Source organism: Stegostoma tigrinum, unplaced genomic scaffold (assembly GCF_030684315.1).
Source record: "Stegostoma tigrinum isolate sSteTig4 unplaced genomic scaffold, sSteTig4.hap1 scaffold_208, whole genome shotgun sequence".
Lineage (NCBI taxonomy): Eukaryota > Metazoa > Chordata > Chondrichthyes > Orectolobiformes > Stegostomatidae > Stegostoma > Stegostoma tigrinum.
The window spans coordinates 332845-345878 of record NW_026728146.1 but is presented as its reverse complement, the minus strand read 5'-3'; the positions used below and the strand labels follow the sequence as shown (position 1 = coordinate 345878).

Sequence of the window (13034 nt, the reverse complement as noted above, 5' to 3'; positions counted from 1 at the left end):
GCATCTCAGGAAGTATGTTCATCACTGCATCTCAAAAAGTGCTCTGTTGTATGACAACAGCTTTTTAAAGATCACTTCAATGGTTGTGATTTTGAGTTGCCACAACACACATTAAATTACACTGTTGGCCAATCTGTCCATGATTATTTCATTATCTTATGCTTCAAACAGACAAGGAAATATTGGTGATGCAATGAAGTGTTTGACTCTCAAATATAATTGCTGTTATAGTTTCCACTTGGAAGAAAGATTCACATCAAATTGACTGGTCAAGGAAATGGGACACTGACTGTGAGTACTTTGAATGTTCGAGTTATTCCTCAAATGAAAGTTATGACCTTGATGATTTCTCTTTCATGCAGATATGAAGAGACTCTTTTAAAATATCCTCTAGGCTAATGGTTCAGGCATAAAAGTGCAATATGTATATTTATGTATCTACATGTACATGCGTCATCTGAAAAGATAATGAGTATAAATCACTTGTGACAAGGTGAGAATGAGTTATCCAGATAGTAAGAACTGCCAGTGTTGGTGTCTGAGATAACACATTGTGGAGCTGGAGGAACACAGCAGGGCAGGCAGCATCAGAGGCTCAAGAAAGTTGAGGTTTTGGGTCAGGACCCTTCCTGAGAAATGGAGGGTGGAAGGGAGCTCAGAAACAAATAGTGTGGAGGGGGAGGAGGTGGTAGGGAAGGTAGGTGGGATGGTAATAAGTGAGTACTAACCAGTTTGGAACAGATTTTCCCCAGGGAGTATTGAGTACGAATTCCAAATCACTCTCAAAATCTGAGTGACTGTTAACATTGATGTTTTTTGTCTGTGTGTTTCAGTAATTGCATGACAGTTGAATGGTTCGTTGAGAGTGAGGAACCGATGGACTCTCAGTCACCAAGATGGAATTTAGTTCGAAGAGTGACTTCAAAATAGTTGCTTGCTTTTAAAATCTTGACCATTTTTGCTGTCCAGTTGAATGAATTTAGCTTCATACTGCTTCAACAGGAATTAGTGTTTAATAGGAACATATTTGTGAAACTTACAGTTCGGTAAGTTTTAGCATAAACTGGTGCAGCCTTTCGGTGCTTGCAAAAAGGCTCACCTCTCCATTAATACCGAAGGAAAATTGGAGTTTAAAAGTAAGTTCACCCGCTGTCAGGGAATGAAATGTTAATGTTGACTCGAATATAATTTTTTAAAAAGTCATATATTTGTGTCACACTGAACTCAAATTAAAATTTGGATATGCTAGTTTTACAGATGGTTGGATATTGAATTCATTTTAAATGAGGGTGAAGATCACTTTAAATCCAGCATATTTGTGAAGAAAAGAAATAGCATGTCAAATAAAATTAACTGCATGACTCTTCATAGCCCTATATGTAGAATTTGAATCTGAACTATGAGACAGTTGTGACCCCATACTACCTCAGTGCTCATGGCAAGAGTAAGACTCCTGTTTGACGTGCTGTGCACTGCATGGAATGGCGGCAACATCAGATTCATTGATGCTTGAGAATCAAAAGAATATGACGATAAGATTTAAAATCAAAATCTCATTGAACACTTCAAGGAATGTATTACAGGAAGAGGGGGAAAGCATGTATGACTAATAGAAGGTGGTGGCGCTGATCACATAGACCTGTGTGCTAAAACTTATCACAAATTTCACATTGAATGGAACAGTTTAAACAGGCTGGAGGAAGCAGACATGCCAGCCCAAACTTTTTGAATTTGAGCATTCTGTTCGTAAACATCAGCAAAATTGTGGGAAACATGTTTATTCTTTCTCTTTTATTGCACAGAACCATACGATTAGACTGTTTTGATGAGGAATTTAAAGATTGTGTCCCATCCGTTTGACTCACAGTTTGGTACCATAGGTTGGTACGATCTTCGTTCGAGAAGGAAAAGGGATGTTCCAGATACAGAAAACCGTCAAACCATTTACTACAAAGTCCGTTTCTGGTTAGTATTAATCAATGCAGTTAAAATTTTTAGCTCGACATGATTGCACAATGGAGTCAATAAGAAAATTCCATCTGATATTCCACATAAATTTTAAGTGGATATTAAAGCAGCTCATTTCTTTTTTACGCTGTATGCTGCTTTTAAGAATGGTTGTCTTCTTGTCGAAATGTTTAGCTTTGACTCCATGGCTTCTTCCATTAGCACACATTGAAACACATGTTTCTTCAGCCAAAAATGCACGTTTACCCGGTGTAGCTTGACTAACCTTTCCCTTTGGTCGTTCCCCTGAAATCCCCTGCAGTAGCTCCCCTGAAAAACAACTATACCATTTTGGATACTGTTCCGGGGGATGACTTAGCACGGGTATGCAGTAGGGTGCAGGTCTCTGGCACAGAGTCTGTCCCTCTTGCACAGAAGGGAAGCGGGGATAGGAAGAGAGTGATAGTCATTGGGGACTCAATAGTTCGTGGGACTGATAGAAGATTTGCCGGGAACGAAAGAGACTCACGATTGGTGTGTTGTCTACCAGGTGCCAGGGTCTGTGATGTCACGAATATCCTGGGTGGGAAATTGGCTTGTGCCATTCGGTTGGATTTAAACGAGCTCAGAAGGGGGATGGGAAACTGAGGTGTAGTCCTAGTACACAGGAGGATGAGCGTAGGGAGGACATGGTCAGGACCTCACTGACACAGAAGTGTGCTGGCAGACAGCAAGCTGGATTGAAGTGTGACGACTTTAATGCCACGAGTATCCGGAATAATGTAGGTGAGCTTGCAGCTTGGATAGGTACCTGGGACTTCGATGTTGTGGCCATTTCGGAGACATGGATAGAGCAGGGTCAGGAATGGATGTTGCAGGTTCTCGGGTTTAGATCTTTCATAAGGTCTGGGAAGGTGGTAAAAGAGGGGGAGGTGTGGCTTTGTTGGTCAAGGACAGTATCACGGCGGCTGAAAGAACCTTTGAGGACTCGTCTACTGCGGTTGTATGGGCTGAGGTTGCCAAGGAAGGTTTGTCGACTGAGTCAGTGTGGGTGGAAGTTCGGAACAGCAAGGCAGCAGTCACTTCACTGGGGGTTTTCTACAGACACCAAATAGCAGTTGGGAGATCGAAGAACTCATTGGCCGGCAGATTGTTGAAAAGTGCAAACGTATCAGGGTTGTTGTTATGGGTGACTTCAACTTTCCCAATATAGATTGAAACCTCCTCAGTGCAGATGGTTTGGATGGAGCCGTTTTTGTCAGGTGTGTTCAGGAGGGTTTCCTGACTCAGTATGTGGACAGGCCGACGAGGCGGGAGGCCATTTTGGATTTGGTGCTCGGCGATGAGCCAGGACAGGTGTCAGATCTCGTGGTGGGAGAACACTTTGGCGACAGTGACCGCAAGAGCCTCCCATTTACCATAGCCATGGAAAGGGAAAGGAGCAGTTACCAGGGGAAGATATTTCACTGGGGTCAAGGAAACTATGATGCTATCAGACAGGAGTTGGGAAGTACAGATTGGGAGCAATTGTTCCACAGAAAGGGCGCAGCAGACATGTGGAGGCTGTTCAAGGAGCAGTTGTTGCGAGTGATGTATAAATTTGTTCCTCTGAGACAGATAAGAAGGGGTAAGATTAAGGAGCCTTGGATGACGGGTACAGAGGTGCTACTTGTCAAAAAGAAAAAGCAGCGTACGTAAGGTGGAGGAAGTGAGGGTCTAGCACAGCTTGAGAGTATTACAGGCCTGCTCGGAAGGAGCTCAAAAGATATTGCCTGTACAGTTGTTACCTGTTACAACCTTTGCGTCCACGCTTGCTCATTCAATGGTGTCAAGATGCCAGCAGTGCGTGTACCTTCTCCATCCCCTAATGCCGTCAGCTCACACAAGACATAGTCCTTACTTAAAATCTTCTGATCAACCAAAGTTCATTGCAATGGACATTTTAGTTATCTGTCATGAAACGAAAACTGATTCTGACTGGCATGACCTGCAGTGCAAATGAATATAATCTGTGAAACGAGATTCCTTATGGGCTTGCAGCCACGACAAATAATTGCTTTTCAAAGACGTTGCATACATACATTTTTTTCTCCTATTACCTTAGATTATTTTTTTGTTTATGCATGTTGTGTGGGTTTCCAGTCAGGCGCATAAACACAGGTTGATGCAGTCACTGTTACAACATGGTATGGATGGAGAATTTGTGATCTTTGGAGTTTCATTCCAGTGTATGAAGGAGTGCACCATCAAGCCACTTCAGAGCACTACTGGCGACAAATTGTTGCAAGTTTTCAAGTGTTACCGATGGTCACATAAAATATGGCCTTTTTGTTGTTGCGCTATTCATCTTAACTGCAACATATCTAGTATTTAGGCTTGGAAACTATTTCAAGTTTTTTGATTTACTTATTCAAAATCATTTATGATTGTTGTCATGATATCTACAATATGTTATTTTGATTGGACATAGAGGATTGGATCTGTCTTAATGGAAATAATGTATGCGCTTATAAAACCCCTTCTGGGCAAGGTAGTTGCTCAGTGGTTAGAGCTGCTCATGCACTGGGGAGCCAATTGAGATTCCAGTCTTGGGTAACTATCTGTGTGGAATTGACACGTCCTCCCCGCGTCTGCGAGGGGCTTCCGCCAGGTGCTGCAGTTTCCTCCCATTGTTCAAAGATGTGCAGGTCCTTATATGTGATTTGTGAAGCATTTCTGAAATGTTTCAATCCTGCCAGCATCCAGTGCCTTGGACAAAGTAACTGGAGATGAATAAAAGATACTGTGCCTTTTGACACCATTTCCTGCTGGATTTTCATCAATCCTGCTTTATATCGGTGACGACTTCCATGACCTTTTTTGATGCTATGTCTGAATTGACAGTCTAGTTCCAAATGTTTGTTGTGCAGTATTTCATGGTCTCTGTTATAGCATACCCATGAATGTCCACTTCAAAAGATACTTCCATATCATAGAATCCCTACGGTGTGGAAACAAGCCCATTTTGACCCAAGAAGTCCACGGCCACCCTCCAAAGAGCGTCTCACCCTGACTCATCCCCCGACCCTTTCCTCAGTAACCCTACATTTCCCATGACTAACACACCTAATCTACACATCCCTAAAAACAATGGGCAAGTTTGGCATGGCCCATACACTGAGCCTGCACATCTTTGGACTGTGGGAGGAAACCAGAGCACCCAGCAGGAACCCATGCAGGCATGGGCAGAATGTACAAACTCCGCACGGAAAATCGTCCAACGGTGGGATCGAACCTGGGTCCCTGGCGCTGTGAGTCAGCAGTGCTAACCACTGAGCCACCGTGCTGCCCTTGGAGTTAGACAGAGCTTGCTTGTTCCTGGGTGGCCTCAAACTGCCAACCTCCACTTAGTGGCAAAAGTGCTGACCAACTGCACTCATCTTCACTGGTTTTTGCTTTGTATCATTGAATTCAATCCTTCAAACTCTATGATAAATATTTAAATTTCCATTGATATGTGAGCGTTGTTTTTAGTACGCAGTATTGGTTTATTATGTTTCATTGGTACATAATGAATATTTTATGTGTATGCAAATGGGCAAGTTGGTAATGATGCAGTCCACAGACCTGGAGGATAATAACACTGTCCTTCAATCGCCCACGATGCACTCTGCAAATTGGTAGAAAACAAAAATTTCTCTAAAATTCATCTCTCCTCCCGTCAGTCAATCAAAATTAATTCAGGATTTTGTACAGGCCAATAACCGTAAGATTACACGAGCCTAAACCAAACTACTGGCTCATATTAGTTCAGTAAAGTGAAAGGGCAACAATAGAGGTAGTAGGAACTGCAGATGCTGGAGAATCTGAGATAAGAAGGTGTAAAGCTGGATGAACACAGCAGGCCAAGCAGTATCATCCGGCTCTACACCTTGTTATCTCAGGTTCTCCAGCGCCAATTTTCTGAAGTAGGGTCTCGTCCCGAAACATCAGCTTTCTTGCTCCTCTCATGCTGCTTGACCTGCTGTGTTCATCCAGGTCTCCACCTTGGGCAACAATAGAGTATGTTTTAAGTCACTAGATATGTTATGTGGGTTTGTCTTCCTTAGGGTGGAGTTAGTGGAACCGAAAAAGATGTCTCCCTCACAGCGTTTGTGACAAAAGAATTGCATCGTTCCTTGGCGGCCTTTCAACAGAAGAATATTCAGAGATTTCCGGAGTGGTAAGAATGTAACTTCTTTTACTTCTCTTTATCTCACTTTTTCCAACAATTGGAAAATAGATTTTAGAAATAACATCGAGCTGATGAAGTGTGAAAAGAAGAATAATTCCAAGCAGTGGTGGGAGTTGGTCAGTGAGGTGGGAGGAGTGGATAGGTGGGAGAGGAGGCGGACAGGTCATGGAGGCGGGGCTGAGGGGAGGAACTAGTGTTGGGATGAGGCTGGCGGGTGGGGAGATTTTGAGGGTGGCCAAGTCCACATTGAGGCTATTGAGTTGGAAGCTCCCGAGGCGGAATATGAGGTGCTGCTCCTCCAGTTTCTGGGTGGTTTGGTTGTGACACTGGAAGAGGCCCAGGATGGACGTGTCATTCAGGGAGCGGGAGGGGGAGTTGAAGTGATGCAATGATTTGGACATGAAAATAGAAGGTGTGGTTAGTAAGTTTCCCAATGATTGAAGGTGTAGTAGCCAGCCAAGAAGGTCACCTCAGAATACAATGGGACATTGACAAGGGCCAATAAACTGTGGAATGGCAGATGGAGTTGAGGTTAGACAAATGTGAGGTGCTACATTTTGGAAAGGCAAATCAGGGCAGCACGCTTACACTGAAGGTTGTGGGGAGTGTTGCTTAATAAAGAGACGCTGGAGTGCAGTTTCGTAGTTCCATCAAAGTACAGCCACCGGTAGAAAGGATATGAAGGAGACATTTGGTGTGCTCGCCTTTATCGGTCAGTGCATTGAGTATCGGAGTTGGGAGATCACTTAGCAGCCATATAGGACGTTGTTTCGGCTGCTTTTGGAATACTGCAATCGATTTTAGTCTCCTTGCGAGAGGAAGGATGTCGGCGCAACCTTGAGGGCCGAAGGGCCTGTTCTGCGCTGTATTGTTGTGTGTTGTAAACTTGAAAGGGTTCAGAGAAGATCTACAAGGATGTTACCAGCATCGGAGTTTGGAGGTATACCGTGGACTTGAACAGGCAGCTATTTCTTGGAACTTTGGAGTTCAGGGCTGACCATATAGAAGTTTATACAATTACGAGGGATTTGGATAGAGCGAACAGCCAAGATCTTTTCCCCGGGTTGCTGGAATCCAAAACTGGAGGGAATAGGTTAAAAATGAGAGAGGGAAGATTTAAAGTGGACCGGATTTTTTTCATAGTGGTGCATGTATGGAGTGAGATACAATGACTGAGTGAAATGGGATGCAGTGACTGATGGAGATGGGATGCTGTGACTGAGTGAAATGGGATGCTGTGACTGAGGGTAATGGGATGTAGTGACTGATGGTAATGGGATGCAGTGACTGATGGTAATGGGATGCAGTGACTGAGGTGAAATGGGCTGCAGAGACTGAGTGAAATAGCATGCAGTGATTGAGGAACGGCGATGCAGTGACTGTTGGAAATGGGATGCAGTGACTGATGGAAATGGGATGCAGTGACTGAGTGAACTGTGATTCAGTCACTGCGATGCATTGGCTGAGTGGAATGGGATGCAGTGACTGAGTGAAATGAGATGCAGTGACTGAGGGACATGGGATGCAGTGACTGAGGGACATGGGATGCAGTGACTGAGGGACATGGGATGCCGTGACTGAGGGACATGGGATGCCGTGACTGAGGGACATGGGATGCCGTGACTGAGGGACATGGGATGCCGTGACTGAGGGACATGGGATGCCGTGACTGAGGGACATGGGATGCCGTGACTGAGGGACATGCGATGCCGTGACTGAGGGACATGCGATGCCGTGACTGAGGGACATGCGATGCCGTGACTGAGGGACATGCGATGCCGTGACTGAGGGACATGGGATGCAGTGACTGAGGGACATGGGATGCAGTGACAGAGGTACTGGGAAGGAGTGACTGAGTTAATAGGGAATCAGTGCCCGAGCGGGCTTGGGTTGCAGTGACTGACGGAAGTGGGATACAGTGCCTGACCGAAAAGGGACGCACTGACTGAGTGAAATGGGATGCAGTGACTGAGGGACATCGGATCCTGTGACACACGGGCTTGGGGTGCAGTGACTGAGTGAAATGGGATGCAGTGACTGATGGAAATGGGATGCAGTGACTCAGTGAAATGAGATACATTGACTGAGTGAAATGGAATGCAGTAACTGAGGGAAATGGGATGCAGTGAATGAGGGAAATGGGATGCTTTGACTGAGTGAAATGAGATGCAGTGACTGATGGCAATGGGATGCAGTAACTGAGGGACATGGGATGCAGTGACTGAGGGACATGGGATGCAGTGACTGCGTGAAATGGGATGCGGTGACTGAGTGAAATGAGATGAGGTGACTGAGGGACATGTGATGCAGTGACTGAGGGACATGGGATGCAACGGCTGAGTGAAATGCGACGCAGAGACTGAGGGAAAGGTTATGCTGTGACTGTGGGAAATGGGATGCAGTGAGTGTGGGAAATTGAATGCAGCGTCTGTGAGATACGGGAAACAATGACTGTTGGAAATGGGATGCAGTGACTGTGGTGAAGGAGATGCAATGATTGAGTGAAATGGGATGCAGTGATTGAGTGAAATGGGAAGCACTGACGGAGTGAAATGGGATTCACTGACTGAGTTACATGTGATGCAGAGGCTGAATGAAATGGGATGCAGTGACTACTTGAAATGGGATGCAGTGACTGAGTGAAATGTGATTCAGTCACTGAGTGAAATGGGATGCAGTCAGTGAGTGAAATGTGTTGCAGTCACTGAGTGAAATGGGATGCAGTCACTGAGTGAAATGGGATGCAGTGACTGAGTGAAATGGGATGCAGTGACTGAGTGAAATGGGATGCAGTGACTGAGGGAAATGGGATGCAGTGACTGAGGGAAATGAGATGCCGAGACTGAGTGAGCGGGATGCAGTGACTGATGGAAATGGGATGCAGTGACTGACGGAGATGGGATGCAGTGTCTGTTTGAAATGGGATCCTGCGACTGAAGTTAATGGGATGCAGTGACTGAGTGAAATGGGATGCAGTGACTGAGGACAATGGGATGCAGTGACTGAGGACAATGGGATGCAGTGACTGAGGGAAATGGGATGCAGTGACTGGGAAATGGGATGCAGTGATTGATGGAAATGGGACGCAGTGACAAAGTGAAATGGGACGCAGTGACTGATGGAAAGGAGATGCAGTGACTGAGGGAAATGAGATGCCGAGACTGAGTGAACTGGGATGCAGTGACTGATGGAAATGGTATGCAGTGACTGATGGAAATGGTATGCAGTGACTGATGGAAATGGGACGCAGTGACTGATGGAAATGGGACGCAGTGACTGATGGAAATGGGACGCAGTGACAGATGGAAATGGGATGCCCTGACTGAGTGTAAAGTGAAGCATTGAGTGAAATGGGATGCAGTGGCTGTGTGAAATGGGATGCAGTGGCTGTGTGAAATGGGATGCAGTGGCTGTGTGAAATTGGATGCAGTGGCTGTGTGAACTTGGATGCAGTGACTGTGTGAATCGGGATGCAGTGACTGAGGGAAAGGAGATGCAGTGTCTGTTTGAAATGGGATGCTGCGACTCAAGTGAACGGGATGCCGTGTCTGTGGGGAATGGGATGCAGTGACTGTGGGGAATGGGATGCAGTGACTGTGGGGAATGGGATGCAGTGACTGTGCGGAATGGGATGCAGTGACTGCGATAAATGGGATGCAGTGACTGATGGAAATGGAATGCAGTGAATGAGGGAAATGGGATTCAGTGACTGAGATGAATGGGATGCAGTGACTGATGGAAATGGGATGCAGTGACTGAGGGTAATGGGTTGCAGTCACTGAGTGAAATGGGATGCTGTGACACTGTGGAATGGAATGCAGTGACTCAGTGGAATGTGACGCATTGACTGAGGGAAAGGAGATGCAGTGAATGTGGAAAATGGGATGCAGTGACTGAGGGAAATGGGACGCTGTGACTAAGTGAAATGGGACGCAGTGACTGATGGAAAGGAGATGCAGTGACTCTGTGAAATGGGATGCAGTGACTGAGTGAAATGGGATGCAGTGACTGAGTGAAATGGGATTGCCGTGACTGTGGAAAGGAGATGCAGTGACTGGGGAAATGGGATGCAGTGACTGAGGGAAATGGGATGCAGTGACTGAGGGAAATGAGATGCCGAGACTGAGTGAACTGGGATGCAGTGACTGATGGAAATGGTATGCAGTGACTGAGGGAAATGGAATGCAGTGTCTGTTGGAAATGGGATGCAGTGACTGAAGGTAATGGGATGCAGTGACTGAGGGTAATGGGATGCAGTGACTGAGGGTAATGGGATGCAGTGAGTGAGGGTAATGGGATGCAGTGACTGAGTGAAATGGGATGCAGTGAGTGAGGGTCATGGGATGCAGTGACTGAGTGAAATGGGATGCAGTGACTGAGGGTAATGGGATGCAGTGACTGAGGGTAATGGGATGCAGTGACTGAGTGAAAATGGATGCAGTGACTGAGTGAAAATGGATGCAGTGACTGAGTGAAAATGGATGCAGTGACTGAGTGAAAATGGATGCAGTGACTGAGGGGAATCGGATGCAGTGACTGAGGACAATGGGATGCAGTGACTGAGGACAATGGGATGCAGTGACTGAGGACAATGGGATGCAGTGACTGAGGACAATGGGATGCAGTGACTGAGGACAATGGGATGCAGTGACTGAGGACAATGGGATGCAGTGACTGAGGGCAATGGGATGCAGTGACTGAGGGCAATGGGATGCAGTGACTGAGGGCAATGGGATGCAGTGACTGAGGGCAATGGGATGCAGTGACTGAGGGCAATGGGATGCAGTGACTGAGGGCAATGGGATGCAGTGACTGAGGGCAATGGGATGCAGTGACTGAGTGAAATTGGATTGCCGTGACTGTGGAAAGGAGATGCAGTGACTGAGGAAATGAGACGCAGTGACAGATGGAAGTGGGATGCCCTGACTGAGTGTAAAGTGAAGCATTGAGTGAAATGGGATGCAATGATTGAGTGAAATGGGATGCAGTGGCTGTATGCAATGGGATGCAGTGGCTGTATGCAATGGGATGCAGTGGCTGTATGCAATGGGATGCAGTGGCTGTGTGAACTGGGATGCAGTGACTGTGTGAATAGGGATGCAGTGACTGAGGGAAAGGAGATGCAGTGTCTGTTTGAAATGGGATGCTGCGACTCAAGTGAATGGGACGCCGTGTCTGTGGGGAATGGGATGCAGTGACTGTGGGGAATTGGATGCAGTGATTTTGCGGAATGGGACGCAGTGACTGCGATAAATGGGATGCAGTGCTTGATGGAAATGGGATGCACTGAATGAGGGAAATGGGATTCAGTGACTGTGGGAAATGGGATGCAGTGACTGAGAGAAATGGGACGCAGTGACTGATGGAAAGGAGATGCTGTGACTGAGTGAAATGGGATGCCGTGACTGAGGGTAACAGGAGGCAGTGACTGAGGGAAAGGTGATTCCGTGTATGTGGGAAATGGGATGCAGTGACTGAGGGAGATGGAATGCTGTGACTGAGTGAAATGGGATGCTGTGACTGAGGTTAATGGGATGCTGTGACCGAGGTTAATAGGATGCAGTGACTGAGGGAAAGGAGATGCAGTGAACGTGGAAAATGGCATGCTGTGACTGAGAGAAATGGGATGCTGTGACTGACGGTTTTGGGATGCAGTGACTCTTAAATGGGATGCAGTGACTGCGAGAAGTGGGCTGCAGTGACTGTGCGAAATGGGTTGCAGTGACTGAGTGAAATGGGATGCAGTGACTGAGGAAAGGAGATGCACTGACTGTGGGAAAAGGGGTGCTGTGACTGAGGGAAATGGGATGCAGTGTCTGATGGAAATGGGATCCAGTGACTGAGGGAAATGGGATGCAGTGTCTGAGGGCAATGGGATGCAGTGAATGAGTGAAATGCGCTGCCCTTACTGAGTGAAATGGGATGCAGTAACGGAGGAAAGGAGATGCGGTGACTGTGGGAAATAGCATGCTGTGTCTGAGGGGAATGGGATGCAGTGACTGTGGAAATGGGATGCAGTGACAGTTAAATGGGCCGCAGTGACTGAGTGAAATGGGCAGCAGTGACTTCGTGAAATGGGCTGCAGTGACTGAGGAAAGGAGATGCAGTGACTGAGTGACCTGGGATGCAGTGACTGAGGTTAATGGGATGCATGACTGAGGGGAATGCGATGCAGTGACTGAGGGGAATGCGATGCAGTGACTGAGGGGAATGCGATGCAGTGACTGAGGGGAATGCGATGCAGTGACTGAGGGGAATGCGATGCAGTGACTCATGGAAATGGGATGCTGTGACTGAGGGAACGGAGATGCAGTGACTGTGGAAATGGGTTGCAGTGACTGAGTGAAATGGGCTGCAGTGACTGAGGGAAATGGATGCACTGTCTCAATTGAATGGGATTTACTGTCTCCGTTAAATGGGATGCAGTGACTGAGTGAAATGGGATGCAGTGACTGAGTGAAATGGGATGCCGTGACTGAGGGAAAGGAGATGCCGTGACTGAGGGAAAGGAGATGCCGTGACTGAGACAAATGGATGCAGTGACTGATGTAAATGGGTGCAGTGACTGATGGAAATGGGATGCATTGACTGATGGAAATGGGATGCATTGTCTCAGGGAAAGGAGACGCAGTGACTGTGGAAACAGGATGCTGTGACTGAGCGAAATGGGATGCAGTGACTGAGTGAAATGGGATGCAGTGACTGAGTGAAATGGGATGCGTTGACTGATGAAAAGGAGATGCCTTGACTGTGGGAAATGGCATGCTGTGTCTGAGGGTAATGGATTGCAGTGACTGAGGGGAATGGGATGCCGAGACTGATTGAACTGGGTTGCAGTGGCTGAGTAAACTGGGATGCTGTGACTATGTCTCAG

The 13034-nt window shown here is 46.7% G+C and overlaps 1 long non-coding RNA gene across 1 annotated transcript in view; it reads left to right on the top strand.

Moving 5' to 3' along the window:
- Positions 1-1808: 1808 nt before the first annotated feature.
- LOC132207925 (uncharacterized) overlaps positions 1809-13034 on the top strand; it is a 61048-nt gene continuing 49822 nt past the window's right edge. Inside the window, exons 1-2 of the long non-coding RNA XR_009444005.1 lie at positions 1809-1965; positions 6036-6148. This is a non-coding gene — a long non-coding RNA (uncharacterized LOC132207925). The remainder of the gene's footprint in view (positions 1966-6035; positions 6149-13034) is intronic.